The following is a 14,682-nucleotide window of genomic DNA, read 5'->3' on the forward strand; positions in this document are numbered from 1 at the left end:
CCTATTTGGAGTTGGTTTTCAGGTATAGAAGGAAATTAGTTGATTGGTCTAAGTTCATTCTAGGCGATCCAACACAGTTCAGTCTTAAAATTAACCTGTAAGATAACTCAATCATTTTTTTGCCCTTTGAGAGAAATTGGAGATACTCAACCCATATCCACATCTGAGCCAAAAGAGGTAATTATTATGGTGTTAGCTTGTTTCTCAGTGCTGGCGTAGTACTTTCATTTCTTAAATGTTGCCTAAAATAATATCCTTTTTAATTTTATTTTGAGATCTGGGAATATATTTTGTGTTCATTTTCTCTAATTTGATTTTTTTCAAATTAAATATGCCTAATGGCTTTGTTTTAGATTTTTTTTTTTTCTTCTAAAATGTGGTTATACTACAGTGAGCTTCTATTTTCTCTGAAAAAGCTTTGTTTCATATATTGGGACGTTATGTAATTTGGCTTCATACCAGTATTATTAAAGTCTTATTAAAATCTACTACATTGAAGTAGACTCATTATTATAATTTTAAGCCATGTGCTTGGTTCCAGAGTGCTTCTGCTTTTGCAGTCATATGCAAAGCATATTTTGTGTGTTTGTGATATTACATAAAGTGTAATGTTTGTGAAACATTTGGCTACTAAAGGGAGCACTGTAATGTATTGTAAGATATGCCCATTTATAAAGTAATTTCTGATATTCTCCTTTTTTTTTTTTTTTTTCTATACAACTGCTTTCCACCTCAGAATTGTTCTGTGGCTCACTGCCAGAAGAAGAAATTTGCACATATGTGGAGGGTGAGGGTGAAAAATGAAACATTACATTAATAAAATGTCACTAAAACAGCTCGTGCACATCTTTGTCTTTAGTCTGAATTGGAACTTAGAAGCATTTTTACTTATACTGTTCTGACAATAAGACAGAGGGGAGAGAAGCTGCAAAATTTTGGTTTTGGCAGTAAAATCACTGTTTTCTTCATAGATTTAGGTTCAGACTTAGAATATGTACGTATTGTGATTCTGGTTAATTTAAACATTGTTATGTAAGGCCTTGGATAATGAGAATGGAAAATGTACATAAAAATTCAAGGGGTGTTTCAAGCAAAGTTCAAGTGTTTCTAGGAATGCACTGGTTTTATAATGATGCACACATCGGACTTTCCTGTTCTTGTATAACAGAAGAACAGTTCTGGAGAGTACAGTAGGATTTTATATTTCTTGCAATCACTGTTTTTAGTCTGGTAGGGCCACATATGTATCGTGTCAGGGTAATTTTCAGTTGATTCAGACTAGCAACTGGGAGCTCTAACTTCCAGAGCAACTTTTTTTCCTTTCTATTAAACCCACACGCACACTTGAGACAACATGTGCTTAGCCTGAGGTTAATGTTTTAGAACAAATCCTCAAAATTTGACCCTTAATGTTTGTAGGTGTGCCTAGAAATCTCTTGTCTTTTTTTTTTTTTTAATAGTCCAGGAGATAACACTTTGCCTTCCAGATAAAGAATAATGTCAATTACCAGAGCAAACAGTGAAAATCATCAAATACAGTAAACTCGTTTCTGCTCCTGAAGCTCAGGTTCAAGACAAATGGAACTGCGTATGATGGAAAGGCAACTAGAGGCCATTTAGTCCTACTGTTGATGAAATCCCAGCTGGCAATCAGTTAAAACCAGCTGTTCAGGGCTTGTCCTGTTGACTTTTGCATGTCTTCAAGTGTGGGGATTCTGCAGCCTTTCTGGTCACCCATTCCAAGTGCTTGCTCCACACTGTGTTTTTTTGTTTTTTTTTTCTTTAGTCAGAATTTCTGCTGCTGCTGCTTACATCTCTTGTCTTTCATCCTTTTGCAATAACTGCCTGAAAAAGTTGAGGCTTCCTATCCATAACCATGTGTTAGATAGCTCAAGTCAGAAGCTGGGTTCCCTTCACCTTCAACCTTTGCAGGCTGAATGAATGCCGCTCTCATTCTGTCTCACACATTACATGCTCCACTTCTTCACCATCTTCCTCGCTGTCTGGGGAGCTCAGAGACTACACAACTCCAGATGTGGTCTTTAAAAAAAAAAAAAAAAAAAGTTGAATAGAGGAGCAGGAATACTCACTTCTGTCAACCTGCTGGCTCTGTGCTTCTGAGTAGAGCCTGTTATGTGATTAGCCTTCTCTGTTGCAAAGGCATTTGGTCATCTTGACCACCTTGGTCCTTGTCTACCCAGGAGCCTTCCATCCATTGTGCACCCAGCCAGTCCTCTTACATGAAGTTATTCTGTTCCTGGTGCAGGATTTCCCTTTCTGGAATTGATCATGTTTCTGTTAACCCTGGCTCCATTTTGAATCACCAGCCACTTTCCTTTGAGCCCAATTCACCAATACACAGCCTCACAGGACCAGTCCTGGCTACCAACAGCATGGCTATGGAAAACCACCTCTCCAGAGGAAAGGCGGGCAGCCAGACTGAGGTTTTTTTAGGGCACAGTTTCAAAAATACAGTGCAGGAAGCTGACAGGAGACTCTGGGAAGTACTTTGACCGTGGTTTCAAAGGTGGGCATTTTGACAGTGTAACAGTTGCCCTTGGAGCTCTGAACACTGAACATTTTGCAGCTTTGTAAACGAGGAATATCTTCACATACAGAACAAAAACTATACTGTGACCAGCATAATCATTCCGATTTCCAAAACAGCATATAAAAACTGCCAGTGAAAGCTCCTCTGGTGCATCACTCAGACCGAAAGCTCTACATACAACTCAGGAACCTGCGGTAGTTCATCAGCTGCTGAAAAGAGTCTTGCAGGAGTTTTAACTTTGCTGAGAACAAGCAAAAAGTAAAAATTCTGAAGCGGGGGGCTGGGAGACTTGGCGCAGGTGAAGCGTGACGAGGCACGGGGTCTTCAGCTGCTCGGCCTGCAGCAGCGATCAGGCTGGGCTTGGCCGCACCTGAGAGGAGCTGATGAGGTGAGCGCGTGCGGAGCTGGTGGCATAAGATGGAGGCGCGCCGCGGGGAGGGCGTCTGCTACGGCCGGCGAGGAGCGAGTCTTGCAGCAGGGAGGCAGCGCTACGTGGAGGTAAGGGTGACAAAGGGTGACAGACTGTGAGTCTGGGGCTTGTTCTGTGCTTTTATCTGAGTTTTGTACTTTTTAGAGGAGTTGGGTTGGAGAGCTGCTGTTTCTTGGGCTTGTTGAAGGTTGCGCTGGAAAATCAGGCCTTTGTCCTCGTGCTCCCTCTCATCTAAACATGAGACAAAAAATCGAGCTCGGTGCGCTGGATTTTTAGTTGTTAGCGTTATTTACAGTGTTCTTAACAAACGGTGCCCTAAAGGGAGTGAGAGTAATGTGCTTCAGCCACCAAATACGCATCATAAAGAAACAGTTGCCCGCTCTTTCCTGGGATTTCCCACTCCGTGTTCTCACCTCCCCAGTCCTTCACTGCTTTCACCTAACGCGTACTCCAGTTCTGTAGGGCTCCTCGCACCGAACAGGGGGAACAAAAAGCGTTCAGATCATCCCTTCGGTGGTGTTCTGCTTTGCTCCGTGGTTCGCTGTGTTCTTCAGTTGGTTGTGCAGCTCGGTGCAGTCTTCTACGTGGCATTTCTTTTTTTTCCTCTTTTTTTCCCTCAACTGTTCAATCAGCTCTGCTAATCACAGTGTTGCTGGGTAAACAGGGCTGATTAAAATTAAAATTTCAGTTTTGCGTTGTAAACAATGTGGCACTTTAATACTTTTGCTGTTGTGAAGATACTACTAATAATGCATCTGGTGTTTTCTGGTGTGGTTCTCCTGCTTATTCCTTGAGAAGCTGATGAGTTTTCGAGAGATCCACGTTCGGTTGCTAGGATTTTGTGCTACTCGCGTTTCCTTTTTCAGAAACGGCTGTGCGTAATTACATTGGATATATGTATCGTGTTTATTCTTTCTGGTTTCAAATCTTACGGGGAAGGCATGTTTCTGTGACAATTGGGGAAGTTGCTCTGTAAGAAATGAGCCTTTGCTGTTAACATTGCCTATCTGAGAAGAAAACAAAAACAAATCAAAAGAGGACATCCAGAAAGTAGTTCGGTGTGGAAACGACTTGAAAAAGTGTTAATTGTTGTTTGGAGGCTCCGCCTGAGGGAAGGGGTAGACCAGAAGGAGACCAGAAGGCTCTCGGCAGGAAAACAAATCTGTGTTAGGGTGCTGAAATTTGAGCATGAAAGGAGGAGAGAAAAGGACTTGTGGTCCCTGAAGAGCTGTGTTATCTGTTGGGTGCTTCGAGGCCAAAGGAAGCTGTCTTGAAACAGGAGAACGGACCTCACTGTGATTTGGGCAAATAGGATTAGTAAGAAAAAGGTTGGAGATCTTGAGCAGCTGAGGCTGTTCTGTGCTGAACTGAAGGAGCTTTTCAAAGTAATTAGGGAATAATAGTGTCGTGGGGTTTTTCTTTCTTCCTTTTTTTTTTCTTCTTTTCCCCCTGAAGATCTACCTTTCTCTTGTGCTAATTAGGGTTATTGTCTTTTGAAATTCACAGCCTTAGTGTGCCTGCTGCTAAGAGGTCGCTGCAGAGTACCTGCATGGTTGGTTAGTAGAAGCACAGTGAATGCTGTGTAGGCTGAGTGCAGGTGGGAACCTGGTGGTACGTGAGAGAGGCTGACTGCTCCCACTGAGAGTCAGCATCTCTCCAGAAATAAAACTAACCAGCTGCCTCTGGAGCAGTGGTTCCAGGTGTGTGCTTTGAGTGCTGCCTGTTCCTCCGCTTCTTATTCTTTTGCGTCCTCAGTGTCTCTTCCTGCAACTCCCATCATCTGCTCTGAGGTCTCTCCAGGGACTTGCAAAGACAGGAGCAAGAGGGGCTGTATGGCATGCAGCAGGATGCTGGTTCCTGAGGATGGGCCTGTGGAGTCCTGCACCCAGTAGGACTGACTGAAGCCTGCAATAAGGTGGCTGATGTCTGGGGTGGTCCTTGATGTGACAGTACCTTCATATGTTTGGCTTGGGGGAGGGGGCTGTGGGAATAGGCTATAAAAGAGCCTTAATGGAGCACTCTGCATTATGTCCCACTGTTTGCTTCTGTCCACTTCCTTTGCTTTCCTGTTGATTGGTGCTCAGATTATGAGAAGGGCTGTAACTGTCCTTTGCAGTGTGTATTCCCCTTGCAGCTAAGGTGGCTGTACAGTTCCTGCTCATGACAGGGTGTAAAATATGTGCTTAACTATCTTTTAAGTCAGTGGGTCTAAAGCTGGTATGTGCTCACATCCTTTTCTGGCCTGAGGTCTACAGATGGAGTCTGACATCCCTATTGGCATTCTAACAACGCCTTTCTGACAAAGGCTGCAAAAACACAGCTTTACAGCTCAGTAATAAATATTCTGATTCTGGATTCTGCCCTCGAGTAAAGGCTGTGCGTTACATGAATTGATTTTAAACGTGCTTTTAGCTTAGACTGATGTAACTAAGGTGTTGTTTTACATATCCCATGTGGAAGGAAAATAGGCTGAGGAAGAGTGGAGGAGAGCTGTTTCAGGTCACCATCTTGTCACTTGAAACTCCCTGTGGGTTTCTCCCTATGGGTATCTCCTGGAAGTAAAAATAGCTGTATAGTGTTGGAGCTTCACCATATTTGTTTTATTTCAACTGCTTTCTAAGGTTAAAGCAGCATCATGCATGCAGAACTGACTGACTTCACCTTAGGTGGGGAAGGATTATCTATGGATGATGTTTCTGAGAATTTTGTGTTTGAGAGAGTAGGTCATGCACTCATGCTTGAACGTGTTTTCTTTCTACAGGAAAATCTCCAAAAGGCAAGATAGACTCTAATAATGTCTGGATTTTTTTTTTTTTTTTTTTGGTGGGGCTTTTTCTCTCTTTTTTGTTGTTTCCTTTTACTACTTTTTTTTTTTTTTTTTTTTTTTCCATAAAATCCTTTTAGTCTTGGTGCTCAAAGTTATGGCAATAATGTTTATGAGCTTCCTCACCCATGTTATTTTTACTGACTGCAGAAAAATGGTCCTCTCCAAGTGCATACCTGTACACGTGTAGCAGACACCTCTTGTCCCTGCTGCCACTGCGGTGCTGCCTGGGAGCGCAGGCAGATTGGTTGCAGTGCTCAGACGTGAGCAGCGAGCGCTGGAAAAAGCATGTCAGCCTATATGGGCTGTCTGTTCTGATTTGAAAATATCTGTTGAAGGATGCAGCAGGGGAGACAGGCTGTGGAGAGGAGCTTAGGAGACCAATGTCTGAAAAAGGAAGTCTCTCGAAAGAGCCAGGAGTTGTGCTTTAGGAAGGCAGGTTGATCTCCTTGATGTCAGGCAATGAGATTTGACAGATGAGCAAAGTTTTTTTTTTTTTTTTTTTTTTTTAAAGTTCATACCTAGCTCAGACATAGTGTCAAGGCTACTGAGGTAGAAAAGGAGCAGAAAAAATGCATAGTTGGAGCACTGGCCCTGTGTTGTAAGGTGTGTGTACCTAGATTTCCATTTCTAGGAGGTGAGCAGGAAACTGCAGGACACTGCCTACTCTGGGGGCTGAGCTCTGCCTCTGTCACCCCACTCTACTGTTGCACTGAGCTGTCTGTGCCAGCTTTAATTTCTGTTCACCTGACTGTGCTAAGAGTTAGCATCCATTTCTTCTCAGTCCTGAACAGCTCACAAGGCAGCAGCCTGCAAGCCTCGTGGCTGGCCCTCAGCATGTCATTTTTGCCTGTGTGGGGAAAACAAAAAGCAAAAGCACAGAGGACTCAGAGGTGCTGGCCAGGGCTCCCACACCTGGCACAGAGGTCTGACTTCAGTTGTAAAGTGTAACTAGGGAGTGACTTCACAGGTGCTTACAGAGGCAGGATCAGGGCTTGGACGAACATGATGGGTGAGAGGTTCCAGCTGCTTCTGGCTGCCATGGCTCAACCTTGCAGCAGGGCTGGCTCTCTAGGATCTCACTCTGTAGCTCTACTCCCAGCCCTGCCTTTGACTGGCCAGAATTCCTGGCTTGACTGAGCACGTTTCATTCCCTGTGAAACAGGAATTTTTCCTTGAATTTGGGGTGAGGGATCATAGGTAATAGCGAGAGCTTTGTAGTTATGACCCATCTACGTGCATCTCTATAGGTAAAACATAACCCTTACATCAAAGTTTTGCAAGGACTTGTCTGCAAGCAACACAGTTCCTGGGATGAACTGATGCTTCAAGTCTTCCTGCCCACTCATTCCACCATTTGCTTCTCATCTGAGCTGAAGCAAAGTCCCTGGGTCACAGTCCGGTCAAGCCAAATTGAAAGATATTTTAATACAGTTATGAAATGAGAAAAGATGTTTACCCAAATCCACTTATTAGCCCTTCAAACTGAAGGTAACATTCTGAAGTTATTTTTAATAAGACATATCAAAATCCACATCAGGCTGGGAAGTAACTAAGCTTTGTTTGGCTGTGCGGGTACATAGCATTGAAGTGCAGTTCCTACTTCTGTAACAAATATTTTATATCTTGGTATTATCTCTATTAGTTCTTTCCTCATTACTAGATGCATAATTGAGTATACAGATGTATAATTAACAGATACGCAGGGAAGTTAGGCTGGTCTTTAGAGAGCGTATAGCTGTAAAGATTATCATGTTGGAAAGGGATAATCAGAAATGAATGGAAAAGATTACCCATGTCCTGAGCTCGCAGAAAAAAAACTCCAAGAGGAGCGATCTTCAGGGAGAGATCCTTCCTCACTGGTAGTCAGCTTTAAATGGAGCCTAGGAGAGGTGCAGCCAGGCTCCACCCTTTCTGGTCACATAGGTATATTGCGTTCACCTGTGCTCCCATGGCTCACTCTGCTCGCCTCAGGTGATCAATCAGAGGTTCAGGCCATGATTCAACAGTTCCCTTGCACAGACAAATTTTGTTGAAACCTGTAACTTGCTTATGTTAATTTTACAAAATTGATACTAAGGTTTGTTTTTCTTTTTTTAAAATCATGAAATCTGTTTAGCGTTCTGGAATAGCAAGATGTAGAGTTAAGCTAAAAAATTGTAATTGTAAATTAAAGTAACTTTTGTCTTTATCATGCTCTGAAGTCCTGAGTCCTGTTCTCACCGAGTCACAAATAATGTTAGCAAGACTGGACAGGTTTAAATGAGTTGGGATGTTATTGCCCAGAGGACTTAGAAGGAAGAAGGTCTGAGTAGTGCATTTGTGTGGGAGTGATGAATTGATTAGATAAGGCTTTAGGCTTTGTTGATGGAGTTACCTGAAAGCACAGCCAAAGAATAAAGCAGCTAGTTGATTTTTCTCTCCTTATTCCTCATCCTTCTGTCATATGTTCACAGTATTGCATACAATTGGTATCCATGGCAATTATATCGTAGCAGCTGATGAACTCTTGGGAAATAAAGATTCCATTTGCATGCAAATATTCTAAATAGCAAAGAGGTGAGGAAGAAAAATGGCTGATAAATAAAATTATTTCTCTCTTAGAATATATTTCAGTGTTTTCCTTGAGGCAGCAGTAGCTTTTTGAAATTGTGTTCTTACTGAACAAAAGCTTTCAAAGATCAGCGTGCATGTATGTAAGTTATGATGAAGAAAGCAAAGTTAAAATAAGGCTCATTGATTTTGTGATGAAGCATTCTAGGTACTCCTTGTGTAATTTAACTTTCTTGTCTGAACACAATCCAGTAACTTCAGAAGGAGCAGGCACCTTTCATTTGAAAGCTAGAGTGAAAGAGGGATAAATTGCTTGCTAGGAGCTGGACATTGGTGACTGGTGTAGTTTTCTGTGTCACCGGATCTTGCTGTCTGTCTGTGCCACCTCTGTAAGGCATGGAAATGCTGTCTTTCTTTTTGCTCTTAAACAAAAGCAGTGTAGTGTTGCCCTGTAGAACAGAAATACTTGCACCAGTTGTGTGAGCTAGCTCTTCTTTCATGTCTATTCTACTAGGTCTCCTAAGCAAGACATTAGACGTATTGTGATAGTCACATAGGTCGACCATTTCCAAATTTTTTGGAAAAAAAATGATCCAGAACAAAATTATTGTGACATACATGAATCTGTCATAATCTCCATACTGTGGTCAATAGGTTATCTCTATTCTGTGGTCAATAGACCCTCATTTACTAACATGGAAAACACTGTGACATGTTGCTGAAAACGAAGGTACTGAAGCAACACGAAGGTACTGATGCCACCCATTAGAGCTGGTGGGATTTTGATTCATTTGGTAGACAGGGCATTCATTAGGGGAGTTGTGTGGAATATGGGAGCTGTGTGCAATGCAATCAAATACACAGGTTCCATTTAGCTGGGTACTTTAATGGGGATCAGCATTGTGTGCTTAAAAACAGTGCAAAAAAATTCCAATTTGATGAATTTGATATAACTGAATATCCTATCTTAAGTCATGGGCTACTCAAGGTCAAGTCTCTACTAACCAAGGTGGCACATAAAACTAGTGAGGCTAAATTCTTATAGTTTCTCTCATCAGTTGTTGCTGAGAAAAGTATGACATGTAACAGTGTTAGACATCCCAGCATGAGCGATAAGTTGGTTGGGCTGATTGAGGCTTGCTCCTGGCTCACATGGGTAATTGCTTTCAGATCTGGGTCCCCTGCAAGACTCCTTAATCTCTTACCTGTCGTTCTCCAATGAGAATATAGGAGAGAAAATTACTGCACTAAGGAAAAATCACCTGAAACACGCCCAAGAGGGAGAAATTTTGGAAAGAGTTAGTAAGTAGTGAAGGACAGTCAGTAGCACATCATAGATGAGTTTGCAGTGGGATACAATAGCTTAAAAACTAAGCGTTACTTTTGGACAACATTTGTCATTGGGAAAGAGAAGTCATCCATTCTGCTGATGTAGGTGCTATGGTCCTTCTAGGACAGTTTCTGCTTTGAGTAATGCACAGGGAGTGTAACAACCTTGGAATCTCATGAAGGGAAAAGCCAAAGGCTTCTCTGTATGATGCCTAAAATGACATGGAGGTGTTTGCAAATATTTGAAGTTACAGGGAGGACTATGCAGTTTGAAAGGCAGTAAGTAGGTATAGTGTATTAAAATAAAGGAAGGGCGGAAAATCAAATATTTGGTGGAGTTGTGTTCTGATAGTGTAACTTCAATGAGTAATGGGAACAACAGTTCTGGGGAGCAGCGTGCTGTTAATTGCAGTCTCTGCAGTTGGATTTGTGTTCCCAGCAGATTCTTCAGGGTTTTTCCTTTCTTTATGCTTTTACCTTTTCCTTCTGCTGCTGAGTGGAATGATGTACATGTATGCTAGTATATGTTAGGCATGGGCTGATAGAACAGAAAATGTCAGTATGAGTATTTGCTTATTAGGGGTTTTGTTTCATACTATGTTGACTTGTTTTGGCTATGGTGAGAGTTTTGTCAGGGTTATGCTGCAGAGCGGATCTTTAAGAGCCTGTAAACTAACCTTCCCTCCTGACCTGTGAGCCCAGCATGGAGCAGTTGCACAGTTAAAATCCTTATTTTAAGTGCTTTCTAAGCTAGACTACCAGGGTAACTGCTGATGTTTGCACCTGCAAGTATTTTCCTGGAGAAGGGTTTGGTAACATGGTACTTGTGGTGGGAAGATGGGGAAGACGCAGCAGCGTGACACAGGGATGCCAAATGCCATGTGTGTGATACAGTCAGAACTACTGAGTATCCAAAGCAGTTAAACTGATTCAATTGCTTTGATAGTAAAGCCACTGCTGAGACTGCCAAGTAAATAATCAATTTCCAGTACATATTTGGCTCTTGTGGTTGGCAGCCACCTTTGTTTCATGGGCCATAACTGGTTTGTACTGAAAGGCTATAGCAGAAGATTTTAAATAGAAATTAACAGACACATTAACTTTTAGCATGCAAATAATCTGCGTTCTTTAAAAGGCTGTGTGTGTATTTACAGAGCAAAATGCCACAGTGAGTCCTGCCTCGCTTTGTGTTTTGTGTAGAGAGACCACAAAGAATGCTCTGTGACTGGTGATGGCACAAGCTGTTCATTCATAGTAAGAGCTGATAACAATGGCTTTATAGTGAACAAGGTGTGTGTGTGTGTGGGGGGGGTGTTCTTCTCTTAAACCAGAGACGTGGGGGTAACAGGTTGTCATTGGGGTGCTTTGGGTGTGCTTCCTCTATGCCTTCAGCTATGAAGAGGGAAGGGCTAGCAGGGCTGGTGTAAGCAAAGAAGGAAATGCATGGATGTATGGTGTTTGGGTTTCAGTCCCTTGCCTGCCGTCTGAGAAAGTGCTGCTTCTACTGACTTGTTTAAAGAGATGTTTTGGTCAGTCCTGCCTTTCTTTTCATTTCTGAACTCTGGCAAGCAGTTGTTACATGTCTGTGGTCCTTGCCACCACTGTCAAAGAGAGCGCCGATAAAAAAAAAAACACACGATCAAACCAACAAAAAAGTCACAACCTCAACTTCCCAGACTCTGGGATCTGATGCTGTTTTTCTTCATCCCATGCCTCATGTACCTGTGGACTCTCTTAGTACAGCACCACAGGAGAAGTAACAAAACAATAGTGAGAACTTGATAATACCCACCTTGGCTCTGATTCCCATCACACACTGTCACAACTCTACCATAATGCAAGACGTCTAAGAGGTATTTGTGGATATACTAGCTGGTGCCTCGAATCTTAGGGAGCCCCTTAAAAATTTATAAATTTCTGATAAAAAGCAGGTAGCTGTGTGAGCCAGCTAAAGCCATGCTTGCTTTATAATGGAGAAGTGGCAGTGAATGCAGTATAGCTTGCAATATCCAAGAGGGATATGTGCTCACCTGTGATTAACCTTTCTTGGCCATTAAATGTCACAGTTGGTGTGTATACATTGAGCAGAAAGAATATATATTTGTCAGTAAAAAGGTGACTGAATGAAAGAAGTCATGAAATGACATTTTTCAGTGGGTTTGTCATAGCTGGAGCGTGGAGGAAAATTGCTTTCTGTAAATCTTGGCCCAACAGAACAAAACACACATTTCTTTCCAGTTGGGAAGCCATACTCACAGACATAATGGAAGCACTGTGAGCTCTGACTTTTTCAAACTCTGATAGAAACCAATCTGCAATCTTGACAGATATGATCTTTTGCAGGATGCACTGTTCATTTACAGCAACTAGAGACCTCAATTAATTTATGAGTGAGGACAGCAAGCTGTGAACTCCCCAGCTCAGCCTAGGTGGAGATGTCCCTGCCTGAATTTATGTTCAGGTAATTTAAAAAGATTTATACAAAGATTTTCTTTCATTTTGAAAGTAGATTAAAATTCTAATGGAAACCATTTGTATGCATTTAGTGAATTGAATAATATTTATTGCTGCATGAGAAAGAGAAAGGGGGGAAAAAAAAACACTGAAAAACTTTGCTGGCAATAAAATTAGTGAGGCAGGAATAAGTAAGTATAGAGGCAGTAACAGCCTAAACCAGAAAGCAATACTTAGTGGAGCCTGTAGAAAATGTGCTGTTTTATAAAAACATAATTAAAGCAATCTACACCTGTTTCTGAAGAGACAGAAAATAGGATGCTACCCAGTGTGCATGGTCTCTCTGTTCTTTAATCGAGCATTTTCTTAATGCTTGAGAAGAAAATGGCTTCATTGTGGGCATGATGTTTGCGACTCGGAATGTGCCCTCTTGCTCTGGTAGCCTGGGGATTTTTTCTGTGGGGTGTCAGAAAGAACTGTTCCTTTATTCTTGGGATGAGTTTCTGAAAGCTTGCGGGTGACGGTAGAGCAGGAATTGAGTTGAAGTGGAAGATGTTATAAGGCTTATGCATCTGGACTAGTTAACTCGTCATCTTTGTTCCAACGTGTGACTATTTGCATTGCAGGAGTTGGACTAGATGACATTTAAGGGTCCCTTCCAACTCAAACAATTCTGTCGTTTTCATTGGGCCATGGTTTTGGGTTTTCTTTTGATGGAATAATTTACAAACACCACACATCATGCAGGAGCTAGTACCTTATGACTGCACAAGAGGACAAATAAGCTATAATTCTCTCTACACAAAATTCTTCTATAAAATAGAAGAATATTCCTCCATGAATTATTCTGATTTTACTTAGGTTGACTTGTTGGAGGTGTGTTCGATAGTTAACCAGTGAGAATTTTGTATGAAAATGAGTAGGTAAATATTTGAGCTGTTCTTGAAAAGACTGCTTGATGAGATTAATTTACTTTCATTAGCTGACTTGGTAAAGAGAATATATGCCCTCTCATGCTGTTGACAGTGCACACAAATGCATAGATATTTTCCCTGTGCTCCTCAGAGCCCAGATCCACTTTCCACATCTGAATGCAGAGGTGTATTGTTGGCATTGCGCCGCAGCAATGGAAAAAAGCTAAGGTGAACGTTGTGAAGGCCTGTAGCAAATTCATGTTGTCCTGCTGTCAAGCTATGTGCGTGGAAGGGATGCAAGAATGAAAGGTAATAGCATAGAAAGTGTCCACTCCCTGTAGGATTCTGGGATGGGCTGTAGTAGGTAAGATTTGAAAACGTTAATTCTGTTTGATCTTAAATTATCCTTGGAGATGTGTATTTTCCTGCAATGCTCAAAATATCTGCTGGGAAACCAGTATCAATTAAAGTTATTGTGTTACATTGAGCATTCCTCATGCCAGATCTGTAAATTTAAGTCTCAAGATAAAGTGACTCTTGACAAATAGCTGGATTACAAATGAAGAACTAATGCAGCATATAGGCATCCTAAAATGGTCAGGCCTCCTTGTGATAATATTAATGTGTTTTAAAGCTTAGTCAAATTAAACATAGAACCAATATCTGAATTATGTTAAACAGTAACTTAGCTATAATTTCACTGACGCTCTTTTAATTTCTAGTAAGAGTTGCATTACAAAAAGCGATTGCTACAGAGCATGGAATAATAGGAATGTTATCATTAGTTTCTAAAAGACATCAAACAAAAAGATTAAGCACAATTGCTTAAATTGTATCCTTATTTTGATGAGTTTTTTTTCTACAAAAAGGTAAAAAGTGAGTTATTTTTTCAAATAATAGAGCATCTGCTACAGATTCTTCAGAGGAGTAAAGCAACTCATACTCATTTTGATTCCTGTGTCCTAGCTCTTAATGGCACTACTCAAGCAGCTGCTAATTTTGAACAGGATATAAGAATTGAGTACTTGATGAATTACCAGACAGTCAAACTACCTAAAAGCATTTCTTTTTTAGGCTATCATGTGGCAAAAGCGTGCACAAATCACTCTTCCTTTATTGTATGGCTCTCCAGAATGTAAATCTTTTCTCTCTGCCTTTTATCTTGAGTTACATTTCATTGAACTATACAGGGAATTTTGGGGGGGTGGGTGGATGTAAATTAATACATTGCATTTTCCTTCCACACACATTCTTCATTGCCTTTAGGGATTTCATTTGACAAAGGCCTCGCTAATGGAAATGCAAATTCTCTACCTGTCACAGAGTACTTTCGACTCTGCTGTTTGTCAGAGCAACACATTCCTCAAAAGCCTGGTTACTTTGTCTTCTCAGAAGCCAGGGGAGTTGTGTCTGCGCCCACCAGGGCTGTCTTTGACCTAACAGACAGTAAAGAACACATTTATATAAATTTGCATGAGAAATATTGGCCAGTTCAGTTTTCTGCTATAAATAAAAAACCACATGGATTGAAAGCCTTATTAAGCTTTGATTTATTATGGCCATTCATTCATTTCCAGCTTAGTAGTTTCGTTGCACTTTAATAGACAGCAACCTCGTTCATTTTGTA

Source organism: Tetrao urogallus (assembly GCF_951394365.1).
Source record: "Tetrao urogallus genome assembly, chromosome: 4".
NCBI lineage: Eukaryota > Metazoa > Chordata > Aves > Galliformes > Phasianidae > Tetrao > Tetrao urogallus.